This window comes from Lactuca sativa, chromosome 8 (assembly GCF_002870075.4).
Source record: "Lactuca sativa cultivar Salinas chromosome 8, Lsat_Salinas_v11, whole genome shotgun sequence".
NCBI lineage: Eukaryota > Viridiplantae > Streptophyta > Magnoliopsida > Asterales > Asteraceae > Lactuca > Lactuca sativa.
Window position 1 is genome coordinate 103,165,732 of NC_056630.2, and position 15,443 is coordinate 103,181,174.

Consider the following 15,443-nt stretch of genomic DNA (forward strand, 5'->3'; position numbering starts at 1 on the left):
ATGTATTGATGAACTGAACATACTGTAACATCCTAAAAGTAAGAACTGAAAATTTTCATTTTTAAATTAATAAAACAGTAAATCATATCATTTTCATAAAACTAGGGTAATCAAAGTTTTATCAATACATCATCAGTATCAGAGTATATCACAGAATGCGGAATCGAGTGGATTGTGCTCTGCAATCATCTCGAGCTCTTCCCTTTAAAAACAGACGTACCTGAAACATAAACGAAAATTTGTAAGCATAAAGCTTAGTTAGTTCCTCAAAATACCAAAAACCATAGATACATAGATAAACACATAATGGGCCCCGCTCTGCCATCAAGCCCCGCCCGGCATCGAGCCCCACTCAGTATACTAATCAGTCAATCATCGGGTCCCTCCCAATGTTAATTCCTACTCGGTATACAGATCTGTCAGTCATCATGCCCCGCCTATTAAACATATAAAACATATAAACACATAAGACATGCAGTAATCACAAAGATACATAGCATACATAATGGTCATCGAGCCCCGCCCGACATCGGGCCCTGCTCGATAAGCATACAAGCACATAACACATGCAAGAGTCACGCAGAAATCTAGCATCCTAACATAAGAAAAAAATGGGTTGGCATTGGTACCTTCGACCCGCTAAACACAATAAGGAAACTCACTTCGCACTACCGAATCTTATAGAAAGAATCTCTGGCTGTTAGCCCGCTAAAATCCCCACGCTATTAATCACAAAATAATCATTCAATCAATAATTGGATACTGACCTACACTGAGAGTCCAAACTAGGGTAAAAGACCTTTTTACCACTTTAAATAACTTAGCCCAATCCAATTGACCAAAGGACCAAATTCCATAATAATCACTCAAAACCCAATATGGCTTAATTTTCCAAATTGAGCCCAAATCTCTTTCATGGGACTACAACCAAGGAGTCCAATAAAATTCCAACAGCCCAACAAGAGAATCTTGATGGCCTAACAAGCACCAAAACACAAAAACCCCAACCTAGCCCAACATCGAGAAGCCCTTATTTTCGAAGCCCATTGCTGAGTACGTGGTGTGAAATCAGTTCACGCGCAACGTACTTGCTTTAGGGCTTGTACGCTGTGCGTACCTGCTTGTACACCCTGCATACTCCCCTATGTTGGCCAACCTTCACTTTTCCATCTCTGAATGGATTAAGACCTCAATCCAAAATTAGATTTAACTTCCTTAAGATGGTTTATCACATAAATTTTCCAACTTTACGTGCATGCATGGCTTAATGAGGCTCTTATAGCTCAATAAAGCATACTAAATGACTTAATGCATGCATATATAAGACCATAAACACCATAAAATTTGCACCTTTAAGCTTGAGGAACTCTCCAAACATCAATATCTACAAGATTTAGATTCTAAAATGGCCTTCACCGATCAAGGCCAACTAAAAAGGGATAATGAAGCATAAAACCATAACATGAAGATGTATAGGCATACAAGGATCAAGTATGAACTTTATACCTTAAAAGTAACCAAAAGATAGAGCTAAATCTAGATCTTTAAGCTTCCTTCCAATGAATGAATCTTCCAACTTCTTCTTTTAACACTTAAAGGAGTACAAACCACCAAAATCAAGTCCAAGGCTCCAAAAGACTCAAATATGCTATTAGGATTCGAGATTAGGGTTTTAGGACAATGGAGGCTGATAAAGAGGCCACCCCCAGGAACTTAAGGAGCTTATATAGGGTGCAACACCCTGAAATTAGGGTTTCCTCAAACCCCTTGTACACCCCGCATACATAGGCGTATCCCCCATATATTTAGGCGTACACCCTGCATATGAGGTCTGAATGCGTGATCCACTCCCATTTAGTACGCTAAGTGTACCATGTGGTACGCCCAGTGCACTAGCTTCTGTGCTGGTACGCTAAGCGTACCCCATGGTACAACCCTCGTATTAACCCCAAGGACCAAATTGGAAACAATACACCCCCACATGGTCTAAACTGAAATGCACAAAGAACCAATCATTACAACTCTCCCCCACTTAAATTAGATTTCGTCCTAGAAATCTTCCCTTACCATTCCAGGGATGCCAGACATCCTGATCAACACGCCCACAACCCCGAGCATACCACGGCCTTCATAAAGGCAACTAAAACCAACCCTAGCAGGGCTCTTCAAATGTGGAGATGAATGAATCCTTCCTCAGTCTAAAAGAATCCCATGTAGAAGAACTACATCTACTCAACCTGAAATCTGAAGTCTCGAGTTGGTATGACTCCATTATAGACTGCCAATATTGAACCATTGCTAATTCCATTCCACTTATCTCCCAAACTGACTACTCAACTTCTGATTACCTGAGGTTCCCACTAAAAAATAGAATCACAAACCATACACTGATGTCGACAACCTTTCACTTGATCAAAGGGATTAGATATTCCTTTAAGAAAAGGCTCATCTTGATGATAAGAATTCCATGAATATAATGAACAACTTGAGACAACTAGGAGATAAACCTTCTAGTTCTGAATAAGACATTGCTTCCTTTAACTATCGAACAATTACACCGTTGCTAAAATCCTGAAATCTATCACACCCCCGAACCAAGGATGGCAAAAACGTCCAGGGTTGGAGGGCTTCATGTATAGTATCATAACAATGAATATAATAGTGATCAAAGTAAATACAATCATCATAAATATAATCGAAAAAGTTACATGGTTTCATAAGTTGCATGTTTCAAAATTGATTACAATATAATGATAAAATGGTTTGTCTAATGCCGTAGCATTCCATCCTCAAAAGCTGGTAGTTATCTGTTTTTATTGATTACATGAGAATACAAGTAATTTTGAAAAAGTGTCAACAATTAAGTTGGTGAGTGCATAAGCTTTTGTATGTAGAATTGAAAACCTTTCTTTGTAAATGTAGTGTATGCTAAAAAAAATCCAATATTTTCCTTATAAATGAGATGTAGTCTTAAAACCTAAAGACCGAAATGTACAAGTATTATTTCATACTTATGATGGTGTAGGCAATTTTAAATAATTAAAACCCTTTTGAATGTAAGAATTCCCTTAAACTATATGTGTCGTTGTTTCCCTATGTGAATTACTATAACCATGCAATTGACATAGTAATCCTGTTCGCGTCGAAATGTTTTGATATTTGTCACCCCAAACCTACCGGTCTAGTCGTTGCATGCAGCTTAGGTGCGGGATTGTCAGTCCCAATATATATATATATATATATATATATATATATATATATATATATATATATATATATATATATATATATATATATATATATATATATATATATAAGTATCACACTCTACCTACAGGAGACTATGATTATAATACAAGACTTTAACCAGTACTCTAATGAATACAAAGAAGTAATCTCTTACAAATTTGATTCAACGAGTTTTCATGTAGCGTAAATGAAAATCCTTTTTGTAGTGTAAATTGAACCTTCCTTATTATGTTCTTAGTGTTAATGTACCATAAAATATCCCTATTATAGTTTATCCCATATGTTTGTAGTGAATGAAAACCCCTTTTGTAGTTTATTGGAAACCTTTCATAGTGTATTTGTAATGTAACAAACCATAAACTATACTTATTATAGCTTATCATATGTGTTTGTAATGAAAGAAAAATACTTATGATGAATGTATAATTCTGTTTCATGAAGCTAAACTAACATGAAATACGATTAAGATGTAGCTAAACATGGTTATACACTTTGCTCAACATGTTACAAAGTGTTAGTGAATTTATGAACTATTTTACTAGTTTTAACTTTTCTGTCACTATTTTTAGAAAAATCACTGTAAATCGAAAATTGGATCTGTAAACTCTGAGAGTTTAGAAAATATCTCTAGTCTGTTCATAATTTTTATTATGATATTTAGAGGTCTCTAACCAGTGTTAAAATATCCATATTCACTGACCGGTCCTAAATCATTTCTGAAATGATAAGCAGTTTTGTAAATATCACCATACACTACTAGAAAACAGGCCTTTAATGACGCGCAAACAATGACACGCGCTGATAGAGGACGCGCATTGGTGCGTGCCCTAAAAAATAATGTCAATTTTGCAAAATTTAAAGAATAGATGATACGCATTTGTGCGTGCCCCAAAATTAATGTCTAACGAAAAAAATTAAAAACACGGAAGGCACATAAATTTAAGTGGGCGTCGTGTAGATGTGTCGCTTTATAAAATTTTAATAAGCGCGTCCCTCTTTAATTCAACTAAGGGGGGAAACCAAATCCCAAAAAAATTCAAGTACCCGCCTTCCCCAAAAGATAGAACCTCACAATATCTTTCATGGAGTCGGCGATTGGGAGTCTACGAATCCTCAAACTCGAAATGCCGACGATTTTAAGGCTTTTCTTATTTCGATATCAAAGAAGAACTAGGGTTTTTACTTTTTATGATCTGGACCTAACAAGTTCGCACCCATGAACTAGGGCTTTTATTAGCCAATAGCATTCATTTTCACTGTTGTTGATTCATTAGCCAATCGCCAACCACTGCTCGCAGAACTTGGCCGTCGTCAGTTTTCCGATTCCGCCGACGATTATGCCAAGAGAAACTACACCAACAATGTTTCTGAATACAATACCGTCATTGGATCTCTCACTTCTCAAAGAAGGTATGTCTCTCGCCGCTCTTTTTCCATTTCTTACTTAATCAACAACAGCACACCCTTTTTCACTCCTCTTTTTCTCTCTCTACAAACAACCAAGAAGTAGCAGCAGCAGCACAAGAAAGACGGGTGAAGGAAAATGCTAGGGTTTTCTGCTCGATTCCACTGTTCACATTGATTTTCTCATCTAAATTTGAACTGTTTATGTTGATTTTATCTGTTAGCTAGGGTTTTCTACTCGATTCCTCTGTTCACATTGATTTTCTCATGTTTGGCACATGATGGAAGGTTGAAGGAGCCACGGAACACTCGTACATCTACTATTCTTGTTATAATGGCACAGACCAGGTATATTCAATTTCTCAACTAGAATATGTGTGTTTGTGTGTGTATTGAAGTTAGTTACATGAATTTTGTTCATTTTCTGATGTTATAGCAATACGTCCAAAAACAAAGCACTTTTCATTGCTACTTTTGATATAATAAACAAAAATTAATATTTTTATTTTGCAGAATTCATATGGCACCATTCAATGATGAGTATCTGTATGTTGAGATTGCAAACAGGGTATGGACTTTTTCTTCCTAATATCATTTCTTCATCCTATTTGTTTTGTTTTGTTGATATTTTGATTATTATTTGTGAAATGTAGTTTTTATGTTTCTTATTTCTATAAAATATACACTTGTTATCCAGGCCCTCTTTTAGCAACAACATAACTATTATAGGGTTGATTTAACAGCTTTACATGGAACTGCATTCCAAGGATACTTTTCATAGGTTTCTCTTTATTCCATTTCGCACATTAAAATTATAATTTAATTTTTAATAATGTAATTCTTAATATGACAACATTGTGTTTGATGATATGTTTTCAACCAATGGTTGATGCTTTTGATCCAAGATTATTAGTGGCTCCTGCTGTTTCCCATGTCATCAATTTTACTACTGTCAAGGTATTCCTGTTTTTTTATTACATTTCCATTATGGATAAAAATTTATAATATTATTAAATGAATGTGAATTCTGGATATTGTGAGCAAGAGTGTAGCAGTAGAGTTTGAGGTATCATATTTATATTTATTTGCTTACTTTTTTTTATTTCATTTATTATCGTTTATTAAAAAAAGTTATTTTTTTAAGGTTGGTGGAAGCGGTATAAGAATCGGGGGAATGGAAAAAGGTTCCGGAATGATCCACCCAAACATGGGAACACTTCTTGGTGTATGTACTAATATTGCCATATTATTAATTTATTACCACAAAATGTTTTGTAAAAAAATTTTAATTGATTAAAAAAAATGTGAATTTTCAGGTTATAATGACTGATGCTCGTGTAGATACTGACATCTAGCGAAAGATGGTTCAGGTTGCTGTGAATCGAAGTTTCAACCAAATTACTATAAGTAGTAGCATCATTAAAGGGTATTTTAGTCGTTTAACCAACAGTGACATGTGTGTATTAATAACTAAAATATTGCAGGTAGATGGGGATACTAACACCAATGATACCATTATTGCTTTGGCTAGTGGTTTATCTGGATCAAACAGGATATCATCATTACACAGTTCTGAAGGAAACCAACTACAAATGTGGTTGATGCGGTATGTTTAAATTACCAATTTACCCTTTTGTTGTTACATGCATTTTACAAGTGTTTTTTTTTTGTTAAGGTAATGCAAGGGCTTGCCAAATCAATAGCATAGGATGGAGAAGGGGCAACATGTTTGATAGAGATCTGTTTTTTTTTTTTTTTTTTTTTTTTTTTTTGGGGGGGGGGGGGGGTGAGGGCAGAAGGGTATTTATGGAAATGAGAAATTATGCAGGTGACAGTAAGTGGTGCAGGGAGTGAAAGTGAAGCAGCAAAGATTGCACGTTCAGTGGCATCTTCTTCACTTACCAATGCATGATGGTTAATATGTTGTTATTTCAAGGTGAAATAACTACTTCCAATGATATAATGATGATTTTTTATGGTTGGTTTTATCAGGTGGTAATTTATGGTAGGGATCCAAATTGGGGGCGGATAGCCTGTGCTGCAGGGTGTGTGGGGATTTTTTTTTTGACTCAAATGCCCTTAGAATAGCACTTGGAGATATTCTACTTATGGAAGGAGGCCAGCCACTTCCATTTGATAGGTAACAGTAACACCATACATGATACATGATACATGATAATTGAAATACTGAAAATGCAGGAGTGTTCCAGGGGCAACAACTAGTAATTACCTGAAAGAGGCTGGTGATGCTCATGGCACTGCTAAAATTCAGATATCCATAGGTAACTTTATTATTAAGTCATTCTTTCTGCATTAAATAAAAAAGAAACTTGTGTTATTTATTTGTTTATTTTGGGTGGAACGTGAACAGGGGATGGACCAGGAACAGGGTTAGCATGGGGATGTGATTTAAGTTATGATTATGTCAAGATTAATTATGCAACCTCTTTAGGCCCGGGCAGTCTTGATAAATGCTGGTCAAGCAAATGCAACCACGGTAATTTTTTACTTAACTTTTTGTTACCCATGATGTAAAATGATGTATATGCCCTTACAGGGGGATGCAGGTTACCAAGATGTAATAGACTGCTCATATGCCCTTTCCAATGTATGTAAAGTGTAAACCTCATTGTGTTCATTTACGTCATTTTACATCACGGGTAACAAAAAAATTAAGTAAAAAATTACAGTGGCTGCATTTGCTTGACCAACATTTATCAAGATTGTCCGGGCCTAAAGGGGTTGCATAATTAATTTTGACATAATCATAACTTAAATCGCATCCCCATGCTAACCCTTTTCCTGGTCCACCCCCTATTCACGTTCCACCCAAAATAAATTAGGTTGATACTGCTCTTGTTATGCACACAAGTGTATTTTCGTCATTTCTTCTCTCTAGTTTTATCTCGGTGACATGATAAATTAGGTTAATTTCATTCTTGCTTTAAATAACATGTTTTGAACAAGAGTAATATTTTAGGTCATATTTAAAAATGATCAAAATAACCTTATTTCTGAACAAGGGTATATAATACATAATTACAATAAGAGAATAATAGATAACTCAAAATAAGGGCAAAATGTTCTTTATCCCAGAAGACAAGATAAAGAACGTGTTTTGTGTATCTATTTATAGTACATATCTTTCAAATAACATAAACAACTCTTTAAATTCCATGCATCGTTGACCGGATAATATTTAGGTATAGTTAGTTGTGTACTGTTTCCATGTTACATAATTGATCAATACCTCACTAAATTGATCATCTTTTACAGCCGATTTTGGTGTACATGTCCAAGGTTGATGGGAGATTCAATTTTAGCCCCATCAGTGTTAACTTTCTGACAGAAGTTGCAAAAGTTATCTTTGCATTTGTCATGCTTCTAATACATGTATGTTCTTCATTTCTTAATTTTATTATATTTATCTTCTGCTTTTGTTTTGGAAAACTTTTGTGTGACCTAAACTTATCTTTCATCTGTTTACACCTGAATATATATGATGCTAACTTGTTGGCCTAGTTATTAGGTATTCTGCTTTCATTATTTGCATGTTATCTTAATTGATTTTTAAGTTCTGAACTTAGTGTAGTACTTTTTTCCCTTATTCCTTACAAGTTGCTAAATTCTTTGTTAATTTTCAGGCTAGAAATCAGAAGATTGGAGAGAAGCCACTTCTTTCTGTCTCTAGCTTTGTACAGGTAAATTTGCCACATTTTCCTTTTTGAGTCAAAATATTATGCAACGGTTAGGCTTCTTCCAACAACAAAGTACTCATTATATTCTTAATGATTCCAAATTCTACTTTATGCTAGCTATAAAATGCTTAAAAGTTAAAAATTTATACTATATCTTATAACCTATAGAATAAGTTCATTTTTTATAAAAGCAACAACAAATCTCATGCTCATGTCTTTATGTCTGCCATGGTTTTCTGCAGGCAGCTCACAACAATGTGCTTCTTGAGATCTATTATAAGGTTACTTCTCTCATGGCCAATAATATATGTAGTTGCTTTATTTTTTATTTGAGGATCATAAATGAACTTTATAATAATGTGTACTTGTCTTAATCATTTCCTGACTGCAGAATTCAACCGGAGGATCAGAGCTTAGCACTAATTAATGTAGGAATTTTGATAACATATTTGCTACCATTTGTTTGTAAATTTTTGTTACAACTTCTATTAATTTGTTTTATCTTTCCATAGAATGATTATTTGTATGACATTAAATTTATGCAATGGATTCTATTTTTGTATATGATATTTTATTATCTATTATTAAACATTAAATACAAATTTAATTTGAAAATAAGCAAATCTATAAATAATATTTTTTTAAACATTTAAAATTATGATACGCAAAAATGTGTGTCATCTTCATTTATGACATGGCCTTTCTTGACAGGGGCTTCCTTGATACGCATTGCGTGTCATAAACACGCGCGTCGTAAGGTTACGGCACGCAAATGCATGTCGTCTTCCTTTATGACAGGGCCTTCCTTGATACGCATTGCGTGTCATAACCGCGCGTCGTAAATGCGCGTCGTAAATGCGCGTCGTCTATAGACGACGCGCAAAAGCGCGTCGTCTCTCTTTATGACAGGGCCTTCCTTGACACGCATTTGCGCGTCGTCTGAGCGTTTTACGACGCGCAATGAGCGTCGTAAAAGGCCTTTTTTCTAGTAGTGATAAATTGTAGAAAATCGTATGAAAGTGTGAAAGTAGCCATTAGAAAGGTATAAACCTGAACTAAATTAATATTTAACAGTTTATAAAAAGATTAAATTTAAGATGGTCAAAACAGTTCGTGAATGGACCATAAATTTTCGGTTGTAAGCTGTTGGTTATACTAGAATATGTTTTTGGTGTTGTAACTTGTATTCTGCCCCTTAAAACTTGAAGAAAACATGAAAATATAGGGGTATGAACTCACCTTCTGTGATTTCTTGAAGAATAGAAGGTTGAAGATGAAGAGTTTCAAGTCAAGAGAGCTTGAAGGATGCTTGATGGTTTGAAGATCCTAAGGACAAATATGCAAATATTTGTGTAAATGATCATGCTTTGTGTGAACGAATGTAGAAAATTTAGGAGTAAAAAGAAGACCTTACCAAGAGTGGGGGAAAGAGCTCGAGACTTCATGGGGAAAGTTTGAGTTCCAAAGAGTGAGAGAGAGAGAGAGAGAGAAAGATATAAAGAGAGAAAAGATTGTTTTTGGAGGAAGTAAATGAGGTTTTATAAGTGAAGCTTTAATATCTAGTTATTGGATTTGGTCAAGGATAAATCTAATGGAGTGTTGAAGAAAGATACTGATTTGACTATGTAGGATGTGAATAGTGACATAAAGTTGATGTGGGGATGGGTTGGTGTCATAACTTTATGGGAAAAGTCAACAATCCTTTGTGTGCGATCTTGAACAAAAGATATGATTTATAGACAATAAATCTTCAAGATGGGAATAACATATGAGTTTGGAGGATTTAAAATGATGAAAATTCGAATTTGGTGAAATTCCCACATTAAAATCATAAAAAACGGGGTTAAAATGCGAAACGGGGTTAAGAAGCGAACAAGCGAAGTTGAGAAGGTCAGACGTGAAGGGAGGGTTCGCGGCGAGGCTGCTGATGCAAAAGTGGGTTCGCTGCAAGAGGTTGGTCCAATGTGAATGTCAAGCTCCTTCCGAAAGTAGTAGTCCGAAGTGAACTTGGGCGACCAAAAGCGAACCCTCTCGGTTTAGCCAAGCGAAAGCGTCCGGCGCGATAGTGGTCTTCGGTCCGAGGCCTAAGGTGTGAATCATCCTGGTTAGACATGAATCCTCACTCAAAAGCGAGGCTGACAAGGGAAGGGACCCCAAGGCACGCAAGGGTTCGCAGGTGAACAGTACCCTGCGAACCTTCAGCCCTCTTGTTCACTTCTTTCTTCCGTTTTAAGCTATTTTTGACCAAGGGAAGATTCGAGATGGCATGGATGTTCGTATAAACGTTGGAAAATGTGATTTTTACTACCAAGAGTTTTGAGATAGAGATTTGGGAGAGATAGAGATAGAGATAGAGATAGAGTGGGAGAGATTTAGAGAGATTTAATCGGTGGCTCTTATTAGTGTTTGGCTTCGTAATGCAAGGTTTGAAAACCCCATTATGCCTAGTTATGACTGTTTTACATGCTGAAGGGTACATAATAGTGCTTTATAGAGCCGTTACATCACTCGCCCTGGTTTGGGTTTAGAATTTCTGAACATTTGAAACTTTTGAATGATACTTTGTATTATGATAGAGAGTTGTACATTAGTAATAAGAGAATAAACCCTATCATACAAGCACTAGATGAGTTTATCGGTTTTACGCATTGACTTTCTTTGACTTTGACTTGACCAAAAATTGACAATTGTCACATCATCCCCCCATTAGAATGAATTTCGTCCCAAAATTAGCGTTTTGATTCGGACATCAAGGTTTGCGGAAAAGATGTGGGTATTTTTCTTTCATCTGGTCTTCGCGATCCCAGGTGAACTTGGGTCCTCATTTAGCATTCCATCGGACCTTCACAATAGGAATGTGATTTTGTTTTGTTCTTTTGATCTCCTGGTCTATGATTTCTACCGGTTCTTTTACGAAGTGGAGACTCTCATTGATTTCAATCTCGTCAAGTGGGATGAGAGTCTCATCGCGCAAGCACTTATTTAAGTTGGACACATGGAAGGTAGGATGTAGTTTATTTAGTTCTTGTGATAATCAGAGTTTGTATGCTACCGGGCCAATCCTGGCAAGGTTCTCGAACGACCCGATATACCTTGGATTTAGTTTCCCACGCTTTCCAAAACATATCAAACCTTTCCAGGGTGAGACCTTAAGCAGCACCCGGTCTTCGACCTAGAATTCCAAGGGCTTCTGTCTGTTGTCTGGATAACTCTTTTGTCTATCTCTAGAAGTCTTTAATCGTTCTCGGATTTAGATGATATTCTCTGTCATTTCCCTTATGATTTTCGAGCCAGTAAGAGTGCTGTTAGGGACTTGTCCCTTAGTTAGTTGCGTGTCACCCACTTCAGCCCAACACAACCGTGATCTGCACTTTGCGGCCATAGAGGGCTTCGAATGGAGCAACCGTGATGCTAATGTGATAGTTGTTGTTGTATGAGAATTCAGTAAGTGGTAAATGGGTATCCCAAGCTTTACCCAAATCTATCACACATGCTCTCAGCATGTCTTCTAATGTTTGTATAGTCCTCTCACTCTGCCTGTCACTTTGTTGGTGGTAGGTTGTAATCATATCCAACCTAGTACCTAGAGATTTTTGGAGTGACTGACAGAACCATGAGGTAAATCGACTATCCCTGTCGGAGATAATGGATATTGGTACGCCATTCAATCGTACGATTTCCTTAAGGTATGTTATGGTCATCTTTTCCATTTTGTTGGTTTCCTTTATTGGTAGGAAGTGTGCTGATTTGGTCAACCTGTCCACGATCACCCAAATGCTTAAGAGCCCGCCCGTTGTCTTGGGTAACTTGGTTATGATATCCATTGTGATCCACTCCCACTTCCACTCTGGTATCTCTGGTTGTTGCAACAAACCCGAGGGATTTTGGTATTCTACCTTGACCTTGGCTCAAGTCAGGCACTTGCTCACAAAGGTAGCAATTTTGGCTTCATGTTCGGCCACCAATAAAGTTTCTTAATCTCCAGATACAACCGGGATGTACGAAGTATCAAGTTTTGTGTGCTTCGTTCATGACTACGTCTTTGAATCCACCGAACTTCGGTATCCAGATCCGATTCATGAGATAACGAACTCCATCGTCCTTGACTTATAGGTTCTTATATATTCCTCTTAAATCCTCTCCGGTCACATTCTCTGGTTTCAAAGATTCCAGCTAGGCCTCCTTGATTTTTGTGGGCAGGTGTGAATGGATTGTCATAGTTAATGACTTTACCTAGCGACCCAAGTATTTCTTTCGGCTTAAGGCGTCAGCTACTATGTTGGCCTTGCCTGGGCGATAACGAATCTCGCATTCGTAATCATTTAGTAGTTCTACCCATCGCCTCTGTCTCATATTGAGCTCCTTTTGGTTGAGAATGTGCTGAAGGCTTTTATGATTGGTGAAGATAGTACATTTTGTTCTGTAGAGGTAGTGCCTCCAGATCTTTAGGGCGAATACTACTGCTCCCCGTTCGAGGTCATGTGTTGCGTAGTTGACCTCGTGCGTTTTTAGCTGCCTTGAGGCGTAGGCAATAACCTTTCCTCCTTGCATTAACACACATCCAAGACCCTGGTTCGACGCGTCACAGTAGACCATGAAGTCTTCAGTTCCTTCCGGTAGGGATAAAATCGGAGCACTACACAGAGCTTGCTTTAGCGTTTGGAACGAAACCTCTTGCTTCACTCCCCCAGTCGAAGGTTAAACCCTTTTGGGTCAGGGTGGTAAGTGGTTTGGTGATCTTGGAGAAGTTTTGGATGAACCCTTGGTAGTAGCCAGCGAGGCCTAAGAATTAACAGATTTATGTAGGCGTCCTTAGTGCTGACCAGTTCTCTATCGCCTTGATTTTGTAAGGATACACGTGTATCCCTTCCTTGCTAACCACATGTCCGAGGAAGCCAACTTCTCGGATCCAAAATTCGCACTTTGAGAATTTTTCATATAACTTCTCCGCCCTTAACGTCTCGAATACTTGTCGTAGGTGTTGGCTATGTTCTTCCTTACTCCTTGAATAGAGCAGTATGTCGTCTATGAAGACAATCACGAACTTATCTAAGTAAGGCCAACACACCCGGTTCATTAGGTCCATGAATACCGTAATTACGTTTGTTAATCCGAAGGGCCTCACTACAAACTCGTAGTGACCATACCGGGTTATGAACGTCGTTTTATGGGCATCCTCCTACTGAACCCATAGTTGATGGAATCCCGACCTCAGATCGATTTTTGAGAAGTAATTTTCTCCTTGGAGTTGGTCGAAAAGGTCTTCGATTCGGGGTAGAGGGTATCGGTTTTTGATGGTAAGCTTATTCACCTCGCGGTAGTCGATGCACATGCGGAACGATCCATCCTTCTTTTTCACGAACATTATTGGCGCTCTCCAAGGCGAGAAGCTCGGTCTGATGAACCCTTTGCTTAGCAGTTCGCTCAGTTGGCTGGATAATTCCTACATCTCGGCTGGCGCTAGGCGGTATGGCGCTTTGCCTACAGGGGTAGCCATAGGGATTAGGTCGATTCGAAATTTGACCTGTCGTGCGGGTGGATTTCTAGGAAGGTCGTTTGGGAATATGTTAGGGAAATTACATACCTCCGTAAATTCCTTGATGTCATTCACCTCTTGCTTCTTATCCACTACATGGGCTAAGAAGGCGTGGTATTCCTTGCAGAGATACTTTTGGGCTTTGACGCAAGAGATGATTTGTAGGTTCGTACTAGGTTTGTTGCCATAAATGACAAGAGTTTTGCCACTTGGCAGATTTAGGCTAACGACCCTTTCGTAACATAGAATGTCGACACGATTAGAACTTAACCAGTGCATGCCAATGATGGCGTTGAAGCTTTTTACTGAAACAGGCATTAGATCAATTTTGAGTGGGTGGTTGTCTAGAATAAGGGTACACCCTGTGTATATTTCGTTAGTGCTTTCTGCCTTTCCATTTGCCATTTCTACGACGTTTGTATCTTTTAGTGTTTGGGGATTTTGATTTAGTAATTGTTTGAATTGATGGCTAACAAAACTCCTCTCCGCTCCACTATCGAATAATATGCATGCATAAGAGTTATTGAGGAGAAATGTACCAGTAACCACCGTGGGATCTTTCATTGCTTCCCCTTGCACTAAGGTAAGACCCATCTGACACCGCTGACATTTGCATTTTTGGCCTTTGGGCAATCTCTTTTGTAGTGCCTGGTCTCCCCACAACTATAGCAGGCTCGGCTTGCCCCGACATTGGCAGCCCGAGTGGCTTGTTGGGATGGTGCCTTGCAGAATCAGGAGGTATGCCCTTTCTTGTTGCAGTTGTTGCGGTGCATCTCTTGACAAGGGCCAATGTTGTGGAAGCTGCACTTGTTACATTTACAGAGGGTGCCAACAAACTGCCTCAGGGGTACTAGAGCCATGGGGGGTAATGGTATCGCGGACCGCCACTATTTGTTGTTTCTTGGCGGAATCGTGGGCCGGATGGCTCTTCTTGTGGCTCCATAACTTTATTTTGTTGTTTCCTCTTTTCGCTTGCTCGGGAGTGTCCGTCATAGTGCCATGGTTGGCCCTATGGTGAATGAGTTGTTGTGCCAACTACTTGGCACTGTCAAATGTAGTTAATTTTGAGGCCAACATGTTCCCTTGAATTTGAGGGGTTAGTCCCCAGACGTACTTCTCCACCTTTTTACTCTCCGGGGTGACCAACCTAGGACATAGTATGGCCAGATCGTTGAACCTGGCTGTGTAAGAAGTGACGTCGGAGTCGGTCATCCTAAGGCCCCAGAGTTCTTGTTCCAGTTTTTGAATATCACCCCATGGGAAATATTCAGCGAGCATTAGGGTCTTCAAATCCTCCCAGCTCATTGCATTCGCCACTGGGAGAGTCAATGACTTTACATGACCGTTCCACCAGGTAAGGGCTCGGTCAGTGAAAGTGCAAGCTGAAAATTTGAATTTGCTAGCTTCAGGACATGCACAAATTTTGAAGATTGATTCAGTCTTCTTGAACCGTTTCATCAGAATGATGACACCCCCGCTTCCATTGAAGGATTTGGGTTTGCCATTTGTAAAATCTTTGTAGGAACACTCTTTTGAGCGTCCCTCACTGTCTCCCT

General features: G+C 38.2%; 1 pseudogene; it reads left to right on the forward strand.

Moving 5' to 3' along the window:
* The first annotated feature begins 5,535 nt into the window (after positions 1-5,535).
* LOC128127809 (arginine biosynthesis bifunctional protein ArgJ, chloroplastic-like) lies at positions 5,536-8,474 on the forward strand (annotated as a pseudogene).
* Positions 8,475-15,443: the final 6,969 nt, after the last annotated feature.